This window comes from Hemitrygon akajei, chromosome 6, assembly GCF_048418815.1.
Source record: "Hemitrygon akajei chromosome 6, sHemAka1.3, whole genome shotgun sequence".
Taxonomy (NCBI): domain Eukaryota; kingdom Metazoa; phylum Chordata; class Chondrichthyes; order Myliobatiformes; family Dasyatidae; genus Hemitrygon; species Hemitrygon akajei.
This window is the reverse complement of record NC_133129.1, coordinates 13117815-13124097: the sequence shown is the minus strand read 5'-3', so window position 1 is coordinate 13124097 and position 6283 is coordinate 13117815. Positions and strand designations below refer to the sequence as shown.

General features: G+C 49.2%; 1 pseudogene; it reads left to right on the top strand.

Moving 5' to 3' along the window:
• The first annotated feature begins 1121 nt into the window (after nucleotides 1–1121).
• LOC140728693 (cell division cycle protein 27 homolog) lies at nucleotides 1122–5413 on the top strand (annotated as a pseudogene).
• Nucleotides 5414–6283: the final 870 nt, after the last annotated feature.

Here is a 6283-nt window from a genome sequence, read left to right as displayed (position 1 = left end):
GACTCATCAGAGGATCTGAATGAAAACACCACGGTTGTCACGGACTTTATAAATAAAATCATACAAAATCATTCTACCAACCAGTCTTCCCCAACCATGAGTCCTGCATGAACCATACGATCTGCAGTCTGCCCAGGGCCAGATCAGCAGCACCCAGCTCTGATGACCAAGTTAAATAGAAGAAGTCAGGGAACGACCTCCAGAAAGCAACCTCTCCTGTGAAGAGACCAAACGTGAATCATTGAAAGATGCTCAACAGCTGTGACAGGACTTGAATGCTGTCACCTCTTACAAAGTGAAACCATGCGACATACAGTACTGTGCAAAGGTCTTAGACATATATATATATAAAAGGCTAGGGTGCATAAGGCTTTTGCACAGTACTGTAGTAATTTTATGTTTTGCACTGTACTGCTGCCACAAAAACCCAAATTTCATCACATATGTGAGTGATGATAAACCTGATACTGATATGGGCCAGTATTGTGGACTGAGAGTAGGAAGGGGGCAGGGAGAGGGGAATCATGGTTGGGAAAAGGGGAAGGGAGAGGGGAGGGAGCAGGAAGCACCAGAGAGACATTCTGTAATGATCAATGAACCAATTGCTTGGACTCAAATGACCTTGCCTGGTGTCTCAGGGTTGGGTGTGTCTGCTCCCACACAACTCACCTGCCCCTGGCACTCCTCCTCTGCCACCTGTCCCACACTCCTCCAATGGGACTCCACCCTCACCATTACCAGAATCCTTTGCTCCTGCCAGATTTACAAACTCGCTTTCCGCTCCACATTGACAAGTACAGTACTCTGCAAAAGTCTTATGCAGCCTAGCTATATATACGTGCCTAAGACTTTTGCACAGAACTGTAGGTGACAACAAGGCTTCACTCCCAAATGGGCTCATTGCCTTTTACGCTCTCTTTGACTATCAAAACATGGAGGCACCTTCACGAACTCCCACAGATCCCGATGTCCCTGTGATTTCAGACTCTGAGGCCGACGTGAAAGCATCCTTCAGGAGTGTGATCTCAAGGAAAGCACCGGGCCCAGATGGGGTACCTGGCCGAGCACTAAAGGCCTGTGCTCGTCACCTGGAGTTACAGCCGTGATGTAACTCCAATTCCGCTGACTCAGACGCAGACTTCAGGCCAACAGACCAGTGCAGCGCAGGTCCTATTTCCAACAAGCACAGCCCCTACAACTGCACCACCCCGCCAAAGTTCCAGGCTCTTTACAAGTGCCAGTTCAACTACAAAGGAGAATAGTAAAAAGCTGAAGATGAAGTTTCCAACTAAAATTCCCAACAGAAAGCCAAAAAACAAAATCAGTAAAGGAGGTATAACACAGGCAAACCTCAACGACAGCTTGGAAATCAGTAAACTTGACTCGGTGATCCCTGAAGGCAAAATATCCTCAGTCACACCTCAAATGCAGGCCTTTAATGTACAAAAAGCAGCTGCAGATGGACTGATGAACCTTCTGCGTGAGATGGGGAAAGGATATTTGGCACTTTGTTCTTACAGCTGTAAGGAAGCAATTGGTATCCTGATCCAGTTGCCTTCACATCACTACAACACTGGTTGGGTACTGTTCAAATAGGAAGAGCACACTTTGAGCTGGCTGAATACATGCAGGCAGAGAGGATACTTTCAGAAATGAGGCGTATTTGTGGTGAACTAGATATACCCGTCTGACTGCCCCTGTGGCTCCTCCCACAGACCCCTGTATAAAGGCGACTGTGGGCTGCTGCTCTCCCTCATTTTCCCCAGGATGTAGTGCTGTTTATTCTTCCAGTCAATAAAATTGATGCACCATCAATAACTCACGCTGAGACTTAGGAAGTGAGATATCGGCTCAATGATCCCTGGTTCGCCCCCCTTTATTTAAAAAAAAATCCCCAAGTATATTTACAGGTTAAGTCTATCAGGTGGTCGAATCGTTCGCTGCGATCTACGTAGCTCCGGCTGCAATTGCACAGGTGCCGGAGGTGGTGATGGCACAGGTGCCGGAGGTGGTGTTTGCACCGGAGGCGGAGAGTGGGTTGGTTCTGTCCCAACTGGAGGTGTCAGGGATCCCTCGTGTGTGAGCGAGGTCCCTGGAATAGACGCGTACGAGATGCCCGGTACATGAGCATCGTGAGGAGTCTGGGTGTGGCACGGTGTGTGCGGTGTCACCTCGGGTACAGGGTGCATAGTTACCGTGGAGTGTACGGGGTAGTGGTCTGCTGCTCCGGCGGGCGCCAGGTCGTGGGCAGAGACGGTGTCCTCCCGCCCATCAGGCAAGACCACGTAGGCATACTGGGGATTAGCATGCAGGAGGTGAACCCTCTCGACCAGCGGTGAGTACTTATTACTCCTCGCATGTTTACATAGCAGCACTGGCCCCGGGGACGTCAGCCAAACTGGTAGGGTGGTCTCAGTGACAGACTTCCTGGGAAAAGAGAATAGGCGTTCGTGAGGGGTGGCATTAGTGGACGTACACAACAGGGAGCGGATAGAGTGGAGTGCCTCAGGGAGGACCTCCTGCCATCGGGAGACCGGCAACCCTTTTGACTTAAGGGCTAAAAGTGTGGCCTTCCACACTGTGGCATTCTCCCTCTCCACCTGGCCATTCCCCTGGGGATTATAACTCGTGGTTCGACTAGTAGCAATGCCCCTAGCTAGCAGGAACCGGCGCAACTCGTCACTCATAAAGGAGGACCCTCTATCACTGTGGACATAGCAGGGATATCCAAACAGAGTGAAGAGCTGGCGCAGGGCTTTTATGACGGACGTGGTAGTAGTGTCGGGGCAGGGAACGGCAAAGGGGAATCGCGAGTACTCGTCAATAATACTGAGAAAATAGACATTGCGGTCGGTGGAGGGAAGGGGGCCCTTAAAGTCAACACTCAGTCGCTCAAAAGGGCGGGTGGCCTTGACAAGCTGCGCAGTGTCAGGACGGTAGAAGTGCGGTTTGCACTCAGCGCAGATCTGGCAGTCCCTGGTCATCGTCCTGATGTCTTCCAGGGAGTACGGCAGGTTCCGGGCTTTAATGAAATGGTAAAATCGGGTGACCCCCAGGTGGCAAAGTTGGGCATGAAGGGCATACAGCTGGTTGAGCTGGGCACTAGCACACGTTCCCCGGGATAGGGCATCAGAGGGTTCATTGAGCCTGCCAGGCCGGTACAGGATATCGTAATTGTAGGTGGAGAGTTCTATTCTCCATCGCAAAATTTTATCATTTTTGATCTTGCCCCGCTGTTGGTTGCTGAACATGAATGCAACTGAGCGCTGGTCGGTCAGCAAGGTGAACCTTTTGCCGGCGAGATAGTGCCTCCAGTGCCTAATAGCTTCCACTATGGCCTGGGCTTCTTTCTCCACCGCGGAGTGCCGAATTTCAGGGCCTTGAAGGGTACGGGAAAAAAACGCCACTGGCCTGCCTTCCTGATTGAGGGTAGCAGCCAGCGCGACGTCAGAGGCGTCACTCTCTACTTGGAAGGGAATGGTCTCGTCCACCGCATGCATCGTTGCTTTGGCAATGTCCCCTTTAATGCAGCTGAAGGCCGCGCAGGCCTCGGCAGAGAGGGGAAAAGTGGTAGACTTGACCAGGGGGTGGGCCTTGTCTGCGTAATGGGGGACCCATTGGGTGTAATAGAAAAAAAAACCCAGGCACTGCCGGAGGGCCTTGAGAGTGGTGGGAAGAGGGAGTTCTAACAGGGGGCGCATACGGTCGGGGTCAGGGCCAATGACCCCGTTCTCCACGACATACCCAAGGATAGCGAGTCGTGTGGTTCTGAACACACACTTGTCCTTGTTATAAGTGAGGTTCAAAGCATCGGCCACTTGGAAAAATCGTTGGAGGTTGGCGTCGTGATCCGACCAGTCGCGACCACAGATGGTGATGTTATCTAGATAGGGAAATGTGGCCTTCAGTTTGTACTGGTCCACCATCCGGTCCATCTCCCTCTGGAAGACTGAGACCCCATTTGTGACACCAAATGGGACGCGCAGGAAGTGATAGAGCCTGCCGCCCGCCTTGAAGGCGGTGTAGGGGCGGTCCTCCGGGCGGATGGGGAGCTGGTGATAAGCGGATTTCAGATCAATTGTCGAGTACACCTTGTACTGAGCTATCTGGTTGACCATATCCATGATGCGGGGTAGGGGGTACGCGTCAAGCTGCGTGAATCTATTGATGGTCTGGCTATAGTCCACAACCATCCTATTTTTCTGCCCAGTCCGAACAACGACCACCTGGGACCGCCATGGGCTTGTCCCGCCCAGCTCCATGCCGATAGCTGTGCTACTGACACTACTTGCAGCCTCTCCACCCTCAAGATCCCTCCCCCATCGCTGTTCACCAACCTGACCCCCGACTGTAAACCGGTGGCAACTAAAAGCAGGAGGTACAGCGCGGGGGACAGGGCCTTTATTCATTCAGAGGTGCAGCGGCTGCTCGGGGAGGGGATCATTGAGCCGATATCTCGCTTCCTAAGTCTCAGCGTGAGTTATTGATGGTGCATCAGTATTGAAAGCTATCGAGTGGAAGGTATGGAGATTTATTCCACCACATTGTGGCACCTGCAGAAGGATGTCTCGCTCTCCCTTCTTTCCAAGGATCTCACAGAAATGGATAAAAATACACCAGAGGCTTGGTGTGCAGCAGGGAACTGCTTCAGCTTGCAGCGAGAGCATGATTATAGCAATCAAGTTCTTCCAGACAGCCATTCAAGTAGATCCAGACTTTGCTTATGCATACACTTTGCTTGGTCACGAGTTTGTATTAACAGAAGAGTTGGACAAAGCTTTGGCCTGTTTTTGAAATGCAATTCATGTAAACTCTCAGCACTATAATGCCTGGTATGGTTTGGGGATGATCTACTATAAGCAAGAGAAGTTCAATCTAGCAGAAATTCATTTCTGAAAGGCTTTTAATATCAACCCCCAAAGTTCTGTGTTACTGTGCTACAGTGGTGTGGCATGCGTTAAAGAAATCAGAGAGTGCACTTGAAATACTAAATAAAGCCATAAGTATAGATCCCAAAAATCCCCTGTGCAAATTCCACCGAGCCTCCATTTTGTTTGCAAATGAGTACAAGGCAGCTTTGCAGGAGCTTGAAGAACTGAAGCAAATTGTTCCCAAAGAGTCAGTTGTATACTTTCTAATAGGAAAGGTTTATAAGAACTTAGGGCAGACACACCTGGCTCTGATGAATTTCTCCTGGGCCATGGACCTTGATCCAAAAGGAGCCAACAACCAGATCAAAGAGGCTATTGACAAACGTTACTTACCAGATGATGAGGAGCCTGTAACAAATGATGGGCAACATAGTGAGGGTTATCAGTATGACACAACTGGAACTGATGAGTCCCAGGAAAGCAGCATGACTGATGACACTCAGTTACATGCGGCGGAAAGTGATGAGAGCTTCGATCTGTAAATGCTAACCCAACCAAAACATGGCTCCAGAGCAAGAGCTGCTACTCCCTGGCCATTCCCTCTCCTCTCTCACGAGGTTTGTACTTCTGCTTTGAGCATTTTGTCTGATGCAGTTTGCCAACATTATGAGCATAGGCTGGAGAAACCACTCATTGGGTTGCGAGGAAGCCCATAACCAACAACTTTTAATTTTCAGCCCCAACAATATTTGTGTTGAACAGGGGGCTTTGTTTTTATATGGAATTGTTAAAAATGATTTGAATGTGAACTTGCATAACTCCCCTCTCCCTCTGCTACTTCTGCTCATGCAAAACTTGACCTTCACAAAGATCACAATTATGCTGCTGTTTTTAACATCTTAAAAGGGGGTAAGGGGAGAGGGGGTGAAAGTCCAGCGGCTGGTGTTACCTCAGTGATTGATACAGGTGATCAAAATGGCAGCCATTTCTGAGCAGCACTTTGTTCGTAATGGCTAATGTACTGCATTTGGTTATTTAGTTGCTGTGAATGGAGCTTTTCTCTCATCTCACCCATCTCCTGTCTTTATTTCACCATAGAGTGCAGTGCAGCCTTTTCTGCAAAATGCACATGCTGGTTGCATACAATGGTGGTGCCCTTTTATGGTCTTCCTGACACCAGGAGCCTTTGTGCAACCAGATGGAAAATGCAACGTGTGTCTGTATGTGTGGATGTGTACGTGCATGGATGTGTGAAATCTGGTCTATTTTTTAAATTTCATTTTTCATTTAAAACTGTAACTTGCTGTCTTAAGTGATTGTTTTTCTGTTGCTTATCCCTTTTAATTTCAGATATTTGTACAGTCTTAGAAAAAGTCTTTTTGTTAATATATTTGCAACTCAGTTTAATGATG